The sequence below is a fragment of the Dipodomys merriami genome, unplaced genomic scaffold, assembly GCF_024711535.1.
Source record: "Dipodomys merriami isolate MVZ:Mamm:240054 unplaced genomic scaffold, mDipMer1.0.p SCAF_1854, whole genome shotgun sequence".
Classification (NCBI taxonomy): domain Eukaryota; kingdom Metazoa; phylum Chordata; class Mammalia; order Rodentia; family Heteromyidae; genus Dipodomys; species Dipodomys merriami.
This window is the reverse complement of record NW_027203220.1, coordinates 37,579-52,140: the sequence shown is the minus strand read 5'-3', so window position 1 is coordinate 52,140 and position 14,562 is coordinate 37,579. Positions and strand designations below refer to the sequence as shown.

At 34.4% G+C, this 14,562-nt stretch overlaps 1 pseudogene; it reads left to right on the top strand.

Annotated features, from left to right (window-relative positions):
* The first annotated feature begins 7,283 nt into the window (after positions 1-7,283).
* LOC138830199 (U6 spliceosomal RNA) lies at positions 7,284-7,380 on the top strand (annotated as a pseudogene).
* Positions 7,381-14,562: the final 7,182 nt, after the last annotated feature.

Below are 14,562 nucleotides of genomic sequence, written 5' to 3'. Positions count from 1 at the left end.
ATATTTGCAAGTGTTCTGATCTCAAGAATACCAGTGGAGGAAAAATGATGCAGCTCTGTTTATTGTGGTGTTCTTTTCAGAACAAGGAGGGTGTCACATTAGCAGAGGTGTAGTATTTTTTCAAAATAGAGATAAGGTATTCATAATGTGAATTAAGGAATTTTAAGGTATCCCTTACAAGTTGGAAACTGTTGGGCTAGGATGACTTTATGGCATAAATCTTGGGATTGATGGTCATAGACATAATAGCTTACTCTTATAAACAATTGCTTACTCTTGAAGAATTAATTATTACACATGCTTCAGTTTTATCCTCTACAAGAATGTGGCTATTTTTCTGTTTACTTCTCAATCTGGACACCCCATTGGAAACTGCATCTATTGCAGAATTAATTAACATGCAAACAGGTACTGTTTTGAATCTCTTAGGAATGTTGAGAATTTAAAAATGAGTAGTAGTTAGTCATAGGAATTTTGAAGAACACATATAGTCTGTCCTCTTAAAAACTTACTTACTTTTAAAATTATGGGTTTCCATAGTATTAAACTGGGTCCTTTCGTGGGGCCTGAATTCTGGGCCTGGGCGCTGTCCCTCAGCTCTTCAGCTCAAGGCTAGCGCTCTACCACTTGAGCTTCTGGCTTTTTTTCTTTTTGCTTATGTGGTGCTGAGAAATCGAACCCAGGGCCTCAGGCATGCAAGGCAAGCGCTCTACCACTGAGCCATCTTCCCAGACCCTGTTTTCTGTTTTAGAATGAGAAAGTACTAAATTTATTCTTTTTTGAAAAATTTGGCAAGTATATTGTGAAAATAGTGTCTAGTTGGATAACATTCAAGTTGATGAACCTCTGATAAATAAGGGGTAATTAATTCAAATTAGAATCCAAATATTATTGATTTTTAAAATGTTACTACATAAAGAATAATATTTAGTGTGCCAATACAGTAAAATTACATTTTACACAGCTTATTTTTTCAATTTTATTATCAAATTGATGTACAGTGACTTTACACTAATTGTAAGGTAGTGAATAAAAAACATTTCAAACTTGTTACCCCTCCCTCATTTTTCTCACAGTTTTCCTTCACCCCTTCACCCCTCACAAGTTGTAAAGTACATTTCTAACATATTGTCTTGTGAGTATTGCTATTGCATTGGTTTGCCTTTTGTCCTTTGTCTCACCATTGTCTCACCATACAGCAGGGATAAACCATAGGGGAAAACCCCAAAGAAAACAGAAATCACATAGTTCATCAAAAACAACATCCACAAATGAAAAAAAAATCTGGTTCCATATCTTGGAATTCATTTTGCTTAGCATCAGCTAATATGGTTACATATATGCAAAACAAAGCCACTGGAAAATAATAGCTGCATGGATACTATATCATGAAAACAGCATGTTAACATTTTGATGGTAAAGGTGGAATTAGGATTGCTGAATTTGCAGTTCTGATAAAGGATTTTCAACAGTTTTAAATTTATGACAGGTAAAATTCAATAGTTCAAAATTTTTAATAACTTAGCCTATTAAGAAAATTTAAAATTGCCTGGAAGAATAGGCTCTCATGCAAAGAAATCCAAGGAGACTTAGTAGAGAGGGAGCAATATGGATGAAGATGGCTCCTTTTCAAACTAAACAAACAAACCTCAGAAACCTTGCTGTAATTCCTGTAGGTTCCCTTGGAATTGTCCTTACCCAGGAACTATATTCTCACTGTTTGAAAGAAGGTTGTATTGGAATTTAAATTAAAAGTTCTTTAAAAATTAAGGCATCAAAATTTGTGAGTGTACCTTCAATTACCAAATAGTAATTCTCTGAAAAAGATAATTTGAGTCAAAATATTTAGGGAGAAAGTGCCCTCCACAATGAAAGAAGGTGTTGGGATTACACATTTCTGTTTGTAACACTTTCCACAATGTCTTTGGACGTGAAGCAGTGAAACACAGAAAAAAAAATTGATTGGATACTTCAAACCAATGATTTCACATTTCTAAGTGGCTCACAAAAATAATATTCTTATTAATATGAGGTAGTCTAGACTTCTTTTATTACATATGCCAAAAAGTTCAGAAAAGAATTGAGCAAATGGAAAAATTAATAATAAAATTTTTCTTAGAAGCCTTAGCTAAGCGTATTGACTTCAGCAGTGAAGGGAGGCCAAAACTTTTTGATGTAAATTGTGTTAGTATTTTTACTCCCTAAAGTGATTTTACAGAGCCCATTTGGCTCACTACAATGCAGAACTGATTGAGTGAAGACATGAAAATACATTCCACATCCAAATGAGGCAACTTGAAGAGTTTTAAAAGAGAAATAATGAAGATGTAGCAGTGGTGGAGCCCGTATGGTCCTTCAGCTTCACTAGACTGGAAGCCAAGAAGCTGTGATTAATTGGAACTCTGGCAAGAGCTAAGAGTAGGACATAGAAGTAGGACATAGAAGCATTTTCCTTTTGTAACAGACACTTTCTTCCAAGGTATGGGTGATTTAACTCTATTCTCCTCCATACATCTTGGTGAACAAATGAAGACCAAGAGAAAAATATTCTATTAAAATAATTTTGCATAGAATAACTTCACTGTTCCTGATATGGTATCTAAGGAGAATCTTAAGAGAGAAGATTAAAAAGTGCAGTATTTTGTGGTTTCCTCTAAGCATCTTCTTAGCAAAATATATCTTTGAGTTTAGACAATTCTGATTGAACCAACAAGTGATGGAGTACTTATTTTGTGGGCACTTTAGACACAAGAAGTCTTTCAAGGTAAAAGAAAAAAATATATAGCCAAATATTTGTGATCACAGCATCTTGGACTGTTTTCTGGATACAAAGTTTTACATTAGATTTCTCCTTATTAACATAGATGTTGTTTCATGGCAACCAAATACAAGAGGGAAGTTTTATGGACTCGCTTGGCCAATTAAACAGCATGAAAGAAGAAAATGGCAAATAATATTTAATGAAATTACTTTGACCAATTACTTTGCCAGAAGAAAGAAGGAAAAATATAATTCAAAATCAATTGACTTAAAAGTATGAAGAAAGAGTAGGGAAGAGAGATTAGAGAAAATATAGAGGATCGTTTTCTCTCCAGTGGAGTAATGCGTTCTTGATCTTGTTTCTTCCATTCTACCTCACAAGCTACCAAGTGTTTCTCAGGACTGGATTATCCAGATCAGACAGAAATCTCGTAGAAGTAAGATACTGTATGCAGCAGATATAGGTGATTTATAACCTTAGACAATCTATTTAATTCTGTTGAAAATTCTCCCCTATCCCAAACTTCCCTCTTTGAACAGCTTTGTTTGCTTTTCCCGACTGCCATTCGTTAACTGATTAAAATTTTGAGTGGTCATATACATACTCTCTAGAGATTGCTGTTTGGTTGTGATTTTTGTGTGTTTTTGTTTCTAGATGTGTTTTTAACTGAATTTTAAAAGTTTGTGCAATTGTGTTACAATTAAATATATCCATCTAATTGTCCAATGCTCCTAGATCAGAGTCACTCCTTCTATCATTCTCAACCAACCCTTTCTCCAAGATTTATTTCCAATTTACCACTTCCTTCATCATATGTGTACATTCAGTATTCTAGCTGTATTTGCTCCTTGTTCATTTTTCATTCATTTTATGTCTTTACTATAATTCCTCTTTGGTTTCAACTTCTGATATTCATTCTGTTAAACTGTATATTAATACTTTGAAAGGTTTATATACATTCCATGGAGTTTCAATCCTGCATATTCTTGAAATGATGTCAGCTTATATTTCCATAATTCATTCATCTGCAGCAACAATTTGCAAGACTGGAGACGGGAAGCACCTAAACATGATTTTTTCTCAACCGTTTGAAAGATTAATCTTTAGTCAAAAAGAAAGTTAAAAAATGGCTTAGAATGTATTCCTAACTATGCATTTTTATAAATGGCTTTGTAAAATCGTGTGATTCTTTTATTTTACATGGAATAATATTTTCTACTACCTATAAGTTTTGGAAAAAGAACATTTTAATTTATTCCTAGATAGGAATATGATAGAAATAGAAGACAGATATTATGTTTGTCATATCTCTGATTAGTACCCATATTCAAGACTTAAAGTCGTATTTCTTACTATGTTAGACAGAGGGAAAACATAAAATAACATATGATGAGGCAACTATTTGTGATTGTTTAAAATGTACCTTATTAAATGATGAAATTTATTAGCTAAGTTTGGGTTTGAAATTTAGGAGGCTGACATATTAAACACATTTCTGAAAGGCCCATACTGAAAAACACAAATTGTGGGTGGTACTATTCTACACTTTATTGAATGGTTGAACATATTTGGCATTAGTGCTGTGTAAATAATTCAACTCTATTGTAACTTGCTCCCTACACTTGAAAAACTTGTAATGTCACTAAGTATCATCAACTTGTCAAATGTTATTTTGGCGTAAGTGATTTTTTTAATTTAATTTAATTTTATTTGTGAACATACTGTACAGAAGGGTTACAATTACATGGGCAGGATAATGCGTACATGTCTTACCAAGCATTGCAGCCTCCTCCTTTGATTTACCCTTTACATCCCTCCCAGCCTCCCCCCTGCCCCCAATCCCAATCCTTCTCCTTCCCCCCCCTCGCCCCCCCCCGCTCCGACGTTGTAAGGCTCGTTTTGGACATGACAACTTGTTATTCTCATTGTTGCAAGAGGTCCACCTGTATCCTTAAACACTGGTTTTTCTCCATCTCCTCCACAAGTTATACTGACATCAAACATAGTGAAAGTAGGGGTTATACTGTGGGGGAGGGACATACAAAGCAACAAAGAGATAATCTTATAAATGCGTTAGAAACACATGCATGAAAGAAAAAAACATTAAAATACATATCTAAGGGTTCATTTTCCTGACCTCACATTATCTGACCTTTTCCGCTTGACTCATACATATACTAGATATTGCAAATAAGGGAAACCATGAGACCTATGTTTCTTTGGGCCTGGCTTCCTTCACTTAATATAATTTTTTCCAAGTTTTTCCATTTCCTAACAAATGGGGCAATGTCATTCTTTCTGATGGAGGCATAGAATTCCATTCTGTATATATACCACATTTTCTTGATCCATTCATCTACTGAGGGACATCTGGGTCGTTTCCATATCTTAGCTATGGTAAATAATGCTGCAATAAACATTGTTGTGCTGGTAGCTTTAGTGTTGTCTTGTTTGTAAACATTTGGGTAAATGCCCAAAAATGGGATTGCTGGGTCATAGGGGAGATCTATGTGAAGTCTTTTGAGGAACCTCCATACTGCTTTCCAAAGTGGTTGAACAAGTTTACATTCCCACCAACAATGAAGTAAGGGCGAAATGGTTTTTAAAAGTTTATTTGAAAAGGAATATACTTTCAGGAGATTAAATGTAGATTATCATTGGTTTGAGAGTGACATTTTTATACCACAGAACCATGTTGTACTGAACTCCCAGAGTTTTGAAGCACTCCTTAGTGCTTCAAATGTTTTTCTGAATTACATTTGACCTCTAAGTCAAGTTTTCGGGCTTTGTTAGACCAATTATAGATCTATCCTTCTAGGAACTATTTTTTTGGCCCACTTATGTTGGAATAAAATCTTTCGTTAATCATAGGTGAGGGATATTAAAAATAATCTTATGACAATTTGTGAACTTTTTCACTCATATGGGCTGGTCATCTGTAAGTTGAATGTTTGAATTACAGTACTTTCTCTCAAATTTTGTGATCTCATCCTTCATTTTAAGTTGCCTTGCATTTCACAATTGCTTACAGCTAATTCCTGCATCTCAAGGAATTGGGGCCCTGAAATATAGGAAATGCGAAATTGAGATTGTGTTGATATATTGCATGGGCCTTGGTGAAAAGTCTTGCCCCTGTTATCTGATGATGCAGGTAAATGGGCCTTGGGATCCTAGGACCCATGGGTACTGCAGAAGAATAATATTTTTTAGACATCTTAGCAAAATTTGGGCATAATCAGTAAGAATGCTTCAGAAATATGGACAAAAACAGTTTGGAACAAGCGAGTTAAAACAATAAACAGAGCAGCAGAGTAAAATCCATTACAGATTAGAGGAAAACATTGTTTTATTATCATGTGGATTCAGAAGACCAAGAAGAGTTATAATGTATCACAAGTTTATACTAAAAAGATTGCATTGATACGTTTTCTAGTCTAATACATATTTGAAACCTAAATATTTATATTCCAATTCTGTTTATTGAAGTAAATAAATATCAATTTATTTGTCAAATTATCAACTAATTCTAGTAAGTTTCATTGTGTGAAATATAAAATCAGCACATATAACTATATATAATATGATTAAAAGACACACGTTTTGTATTGTTCTGTTGTAGTTACTGTATCAAAGGCAACTCTGTTTTAAAGTATGATTCCATTATCTCTACTTCTGTGTTTGATAGAGTTAGATCTAAAGCTTTATCATTTGTAGATTTACAGCATGGAGGCAAGAGGAAACACTGTGATTAAAACATTATCAATTTAATGCCTAATAACGAGGAGAAACATATGCACTTCTCCTGCAACTATGAAAATATTTGGTGATAAAAAGGCAGGAGTGTAAGTTCCTGCCAGGAACTTACAGGCAGGCCAGGACATTAAGTAATCATGAATACGAACAATTTTTTCACTTCTTGGCTTTAGCTACTTTTAAATGGAAGGTATAATAAACAATTATATTTTGATAAAATACCTTCTCGTCTGAACAGTTCTGTTTGAACTGTTCATCTCTCTATGATCCCTTGTAACCAAGATTAGTTTTGTTCTAGTAAGAAAATCTTTGCTGTCAGGGTAAGGTATTCTGGTTGGTCTGTTCCCACATGGAAGAAGGGTAAAGGCTCAGGTAGACATTTGTTCCAGTAACACCTCATTTGGGAAAATGTCAGCTGAAGAAGTTTAGAAGTAGCGCTTAAGCAACGCTTAGTTTGAATCCATTAGGTCCACAAAGCTGGATAAATAAGGACTTGAAAAAGCCATCACCTTTGGACCTAACTATAAATAATAGAGAGTATGATCAAATTCCAAATAAAAAGACTTAAGATATTCATTGGCAAAAAAAGTTTGCAAATGTGAGCAATCGACTGATCAATATAATTTTTCCCAATATTCACAGAATTTTAGGGAAATAAGATCGATAGCATTGTTAGGAACAATAAGGTTTCCTTGTTACAAGTAGGCACCCATAGATATAAGCCTGTATAAAGATTGCAGCATTAACTATTAAATTTAGAGGATACTACATGCTTCAGCAGCATGTACACTCAAATTACAATACAGAGATTAACATGACACTTGCACAAGGATAATATGAAAATTTGAGAAATATTCCATATTTTTCATTCTTCAGATGCAAGAAATGAAAAAAGTGATTAAAAAGTTGATTACAAAATTACAAGTGTAACAATACACGTAATTCATATAATTAAATTTAGTTTGACATCAGTGTATTAAATCACCTCAGAAAGGCGTTTACATAGCATAAACTTTACAAAACTTTTCAAATTAGACAACATTGTCATTTTATCCCAAAGAAAAATAATATTAAGACCTAGAAAAAAAGGAATCAAACTGTTTCTATATCGAATACAATCAGAAAGGACACATTAATGAACGTATATATTATAAAATAATATAGAATTCAATGTATATCTAGGAGAAAATAAATTATGAACATTATGCAAACATAGAATATAGAATATTTTAAAATATACTTTTTCAGAGAAGCACCAGAAATATTTTAGTTTCTTTGTTACTCATTTCAACAGGTAAATTAAAATGATTTCTTATTAAAAAATCACAAACTCTGAAGAAATTATTATACATGTTTACAAAATCTATTGAATACATTTTTCCATCCAAGGCAGGCAATTCACTTGGAAGAATTCTGCAGAATCCATGAATTTTTACAGTAAAATATTGGTGCTGCCAGGCACTGGTGGTTCATGCCTATAATCCTAGCTAAACAGGAGACTGAGATCTGAGGATCATGGTTCAAAGCCAGCCTGGGAAGGAAAGTCTGTGGTACTCTTATCTCAAATAAACCACTAGAAAACTGGAAGTGGAGCTGTGTCTCAAGTGGTAGAGGGCTCACCTTGAGCTGAAGATCACAGGGATAGCTCCAGGCCCAGAGTTCAAGCCCCATGACCGACCAAAAAAAAAGATATTGTTCTTATTTGGATTGTGAAAATATTTTGTAGGGACACAAAAGATGAACTTGCATTTTTGAAATTTAAGAAACTTAACCCGACCATTAGGACTTCAGTGAACAATTTGTACAGCCTTTTACAACTTCTTAGAGGTAGTGATACATACTTATGCTTTTGGCAATGTCAAATAGAGTTTCTTCTATGTTGTTCTTCAGGCCTGGATTTATATAATGGTTCAACAGAAGGCGATCCAGCGTATCTTTGCTATCTCAATTCTCAACAGCAAGATATAAGGGTGTCAAGAGTCCTTTAGTTTGGGGAAGTGTTACTGTGGCTCAAGCGGTAGAGCACTCTCCTTGAGCTGAAGAGCACAGGGACAGCACCCAAGCCCAGAGCTCAAGCCCCATGACCGACCAAAAAAAAAAAAAAACAAAACCACAACAACAAAAAAATCAAACAAACAAAAATATTTGGGCTGGGAAAGTGGCTCAGTGGTAGAGCGCTGGCCTTGCATACATGAGGCCCAAGGTTCATTTCTTCAGCACCACATAAGCAGAAAAAAAAGCGGGAAGTGGTGCTGTGGATCAAGTGGTAGAGTGCTAGCCTTGAGCTGAAGAGAAGAGGGACAGCGTCCAGGCCCAGAGTTCAGGCCCCACGACCAGACCAAAAAAAAATTTTTTTAAAAAGTCCGTTAGTTTGGCCATTGGTATCTGTATCATGATGAAGTAAGAAAGAAGCGTCTCTGGTATTATTCCACGTGTATGCACTGTTCAGGGGTGTCCAGTCATCTACAGTTATTGCATGTGCCGCTTGAGACACCAACTCACTGACAATGTCTAAGTGTCCACCGTAGGCTTCTTGAAGAGGGATATACTGATCATCATCCCTACTATTCACATAAGTGGCCTTTTGAGAAAGAAGTCTCCGCACTGTAGTAAGCTGAATATTTTCGACAGCCCATTGAAGAAATATGGTTGGATGCTTCTCCAATGTTTTTTTCTTGCAAGTGATAACATTCCTTACTTTTTCATCTTGTTCCCCATATTCCTAAGAATTGCCTAACCAGAGACTTTGAGTGCCAGTGGGAATGAGATGTCCATGTATTTCCCTAATAGTTCACATTGGTTGAACTGGTCAGAAATATCTGGTGAATTTTCTGCAACTGTTTATTTACCATGATTTATTTTCTCTTTTTCCAATTTTACTATTCGAAATTATTCTAACTGGAGAGTAGGGAATTGATGGAGAGCAGAGGAAAGATATTCCTCCATATTCAAATGTACACACTGAAAATGAGGACAAGTGATGTCTTCATGTGCAGCTTATTCTAGGCATGAGAAAATAGGAAATAATGCCTTCCATATAAATGATTGGGGAAATGGCAGAGCAAAAAGTGAAATGATACAACCAAAAATATAAAAGCAAAATAAATTAGGATAATTATGGAGCAATCGTGTTATATATGAGAACCATGAAAGGGAGAGAGAAAGAAAGAGAAAGATGTGTAATGACGTAGCTAGCCACATAATCCATGCCTCTGATCAATTTGTAGAGCAAACAAAATTTTATTTTTTAAAAGAGATGGAAATCGAATTTATGTATTTACTTGAAGTTAGTAAATACATTTTTAGTAGCCTACGTAAAGAGACATAACTTTACCAAACTACAGACAGTAAAATAAATCCTTGATAGTTCTAGTAACAGATCTGACTGAAATCAGTTGAATCATACTTTTCTTGTACAATGAAGGAATAAGAGGGTAGTAAAGCAGCTAGAGAAGGCAGGGAGATTGTATCTGTGACAAAACTTTGTGGAAATTGGTATTGAGGATTTCTTACTGGTGATCCACTTGCACTGGAAGCATGATTCTGAAGTATTGCTTGCCGATTCTGAACTATTGATTTGATTATTATATTCTCCAAGAAGAAAATGAGAATTGATAGTGAAGGACTACTAATACATTTTGACCTTCTCACTAAGCACTTTCAATCATCAAAATCACATGGAGACAATAGACAGGCCTACTGTTTAGATGAAAGCAAGTGTCTTATAAAAACAAGGAATGTATGTAGTCATGCAAAGGACTTCTATTTTACCAATGCCGCATACATTTTTCTAATGTTGGGTACCAATAAATAATGGATCTATTAGAAAGCTCTTAAGGCTCCTATGTTCAATAGTGAGTTCTCTTACACTATATCATGGTATTTTTGTGTATGGTTTTAAGAATAAATTTACATTACTAACTTGAATTTCTGACAGGACAGTATCATCACTGTACATCTTGCTTCTATACTCTCATTTTAAAATTACCATCTAAGTATGTGCATTAGATAACTATATAGGAAAAAGTAGAAGCCACACTGATGGCTTATGTCTTTAGTAGTAGTTAATCAGAAAGATGAAATCTGAGGATTGTGGTTTGAAAGCAGACCAAGAAAAAACAGTCCATTAGATTCTGATTTGAATGTAACCAGCAAAACCTAGAAATGGAGCTGTGGTACAAGCAGTAAAATGCTAGCCTTGAGAAAACTGAAACAAAAAATAAATTCTGGGACAAAGCCAGGCCCTGAGTTCAAGCCCTAGTAGTAGCACCAAACAAATAAATTAATTAATAAGGTAATTAATTAATTAAAACTAAATTAAGTGGTCACATGTGGACAGGCAGGTAAAATGTAACATGCGTGGTAATGGTTTATGTATTATTTTGTAATAAGGCATATTATCATTTGTCCTAATCACTAATATTTTATGTGGACTTTTTTGTACAATAAACCCTGAATTTAGCATGCGTGTATATGTGTGTGTACATGTGCGAACATGTGTGTATGTGTATATGTGTGCGTGTGCTGTTGCAATGTTGCTTGCCAATGTGGACAGGGTGAGGCTGAAAAAAGCTAACTGTGTTGCAATGTTTTTATTTATCAGTGTTCTGTCATGTCATTTCAGTGGAACCAGCCTTTGTACATATTATTTGTCTAATAATAACATCATAATCAAAGCATTTACAATATTAAGTTAGAAAAAGAGACAGCTTTCAGCTCTTATTGTATGTTAGGTAAGAAGATACAGACATAATTAGTTAATAAGTTGTTGCTATAAGATGATTGTCAGTACAAAATACGTATTTGACCTCTTAAATTGGTTATACTTTTAAGATACACTCATAGAGTGATTTGGACCGACTTGACCAAACAGGTATTACTCTCTGATTATTCCTGTGAAACACAAGTTGGATAAACTCTTTCCGGATTTCTGTTGAAAATCACTTTCTTTGCAAGATTATATCTATTCTCACTAAGAGATAATCTAACCCATATTATGTTTGAATATCCCATCTTATTCATTGAAAATAAGTATTGTGGATATGCTTGTTAGATATTCCTTTCAAAAACGAACAAACAAAAAGCAAGTGTTATGTCCATATTGTGGATGCACTTGAAGGTGTTTTGTACATGCACAGGTATCTTTACTAATGGCTTTTTTGTGGGAGAAACTACGGCAACTTTAACAAATAAGGCTTTTTGAATATCTGTTCCAATATACATAACATCTCAGAGCAAGTCTTGCAATTTCTGAAAATCCTTTGAATATTTTAGTATTATTTCAGTTCATTGACTGTAGAGCTAAAATTTCTGAAATATTGTGAAGATCTGAAAAAGTAAGTGGGTATATACGCTTTTTTATGCTTCATTTTATGAAAACCCAGTTTTTATGAATGTAAATGGAATAGAATAAAAGAATTAAGTGAATTGGGTAAGCTAATTATTAGTATAATTTTGTTTTCTATTAATAGTCCATTGAATGTAGATGATGCAGTTAAATTATTTCCTCTCTATTTCAGTTAGTTTTAGAATCTTTATAGTTATGAGTGAACTTTTAAATAAAGGTCTTTTAAAATAATTAGGATTAACCTTGTCCTTTTCGTCCTACTCCCAAGAAAATGAGTTATTTTTAAGTGTTAATAGTTTATCATTATGATGATCATAGCGAATCATTATCATTATCATAGGGACTTAAAAATGCAGTAGTATTGATGTCTTTTTAAACCAATTGTATTCACAAGTTGGAGAGTCTTTAATTCATAATTAGGTCTTGGTGTCAATGATTTTTAACCTCTCGTTCCTAACATTAATGATAGGTAAGACTGCATTTTTGGGTATATGAAAGTTAAAATATTTATCTGGGGTCAAATGTGATTTTATATCATTCTTTCTTTAATAACATTTTAAAGTAGTACATTTCTCTCAAAATGGTGGGTATAAAAAGCAATCAAAATACTTCAAATGGTAAAAAATTTAGGTGAGCTACAATGTGGAAACGATTGCTCCAAAAGGCCTGCAGTCTGTTTCCATCAGGAATTGGGCAGGTCATTCTTTCAGTAAGACTGTGTTAACCAGAGATGGGGTCCCCAGGCAGTGCAGTGTTGAGTGAAGGCATAAAATATGATTTCTACTATTTTGAGCTAGAAATCAAGAATGTTATAGTTTAGCAGTTCCTTTCACTAGGGAGGTATAAATTGATTATGAACATGGAGTTTTCTTCTTACAGTTACTTTTTGTCTTTTTTTGTTGTTGTTGGTCATGGGGCTTGAACTCTGGGCTGGGGTGCTGTTCCTGCGCTCTTCCACTCAAGGCAAGTGCTCTACCACTTGGACTACAGTGCCACTTCCAGTTTACTAGTGGTTTATTAGAGATAAGAGTCTCACAGTCTGTCCTGCCCAAACTGGCTTTGAACCACAATCCTCAGATCTCAGCCTCCTGAGTAGCTAGCATTATAGGCGTGAGCCACCGGTGTCCGTCTTAGTTACCTATTTTCTAACAAAGATAAAGGAAATATTATTAGAGTGTGCACAATAATTTTGGGAATTTTCCTAGAATTAGTAGACTGAGTGCTGGTATTTAGTTATAAAATAGAATGAGGTTAGTTCATATAGTGGGAATGGAACGCAGGCTAACACTTACCGTGTGTAGAATGTTGTCCTAGTAATTCCAACTCTGAAGACTTAAATATCATCATGTTAGAATTAAAAATAGAAATAGTTTCACTTTATGGGATTATTGTGAGGATTAAATTAGATACCAAAGGTAAAGTACTTGGAAAAACAATCAGAGTTTGATACTTTCTACCTTTTATTTTATCATGTGATATATTCTAATATTTTTACTGTGATTTTTATATTGTCTATTTAGGATATGCAAAGTGATGTATTGATATACATTGCATTGTTCACTTTTCTGTCATTATGAGGAAAATACCTGCAAAGAAAATTTCTGAGAAGGCAAGTATAATATTGACTCATGGTTTAAGATCAGATGTCTCCATTGTTTTTAATTATATTTTTATTAAATAGGTGTACGAAATGTTTTCCATTCAACGAATCAGTTTATAAATACAATGGATCTTTACATAACTTTCTCACATCGTTCCAAACCTCAACCCACTTTCGTTTTTATTAGTTTCATACTATCTGCATTGAATATTATGGCTTCACTCTCTACTTCCATAAGTCTCTTTATTTCTTCCCTTTGATTTTCCCTCACATTTTCCAAGTGGTAGCCTCCTGGTATTCATTTTGTTGGATTAAAAGTTCAATTTTATAAGAAATTACACCTGTTAAATACTCCTCTACAAATAGCATGCTTTGATTAATACTGTTTTTTAACTTGCATAAAATTCTGGCTTCTAAATACGCGTTCTTTTTGTGTCTGGCTGTGACTTCATTTATTTAACATAATTTTAGTTCTATCCATTTCTTTGCAAATGCTGTAACAGTCTTTATAATGGATGGGTGCAATCCAATTGTGTATATGTGCAACACTTTCTCCAACCATCCCTCTGCTAAAGTGCATCTGGGCTGTTTCCATAAATTCTCTACGGTGAATAGTGCAGTAGTGAACATGATTGTGAGAGTGATTTTACTCTAACCTTTTGGGAAAATTCATCACTTTTTTTCTGGGAGCAATCCTCTAGCCAATTTTCCAGAATTAGCACATCCCTTCATTCATCTACATCACAACGTTTTTCACGTCCTCAAAAGCACACTACCCCCTACAGGTACCAATCAGCTAAAACCAGACTGTGCCCATATTCTTTTGTTGTTGTTATTGTTTTCTTTCCGGTCGAGGGGCCTGAACTCTGGGCCCCTCTGGTGCTGTCCCTCAGCTTTTTTGCTCAAGGCTAGCAATCTACCACAGCGTCACTTCTGGCTTTCTTCTTTTTGCTTATGTGGTGCTGAGAAATCAAACCCATGGCCTCAGGCATGCAAGGCAAGAGCTCTACCACTGAGCCACTTTCGCAGCCCCGATGTGCCCATATTCTTTTAATACATTTTTCATAATTTTCCACATAATTTAGTGAGAACCTTCTATGT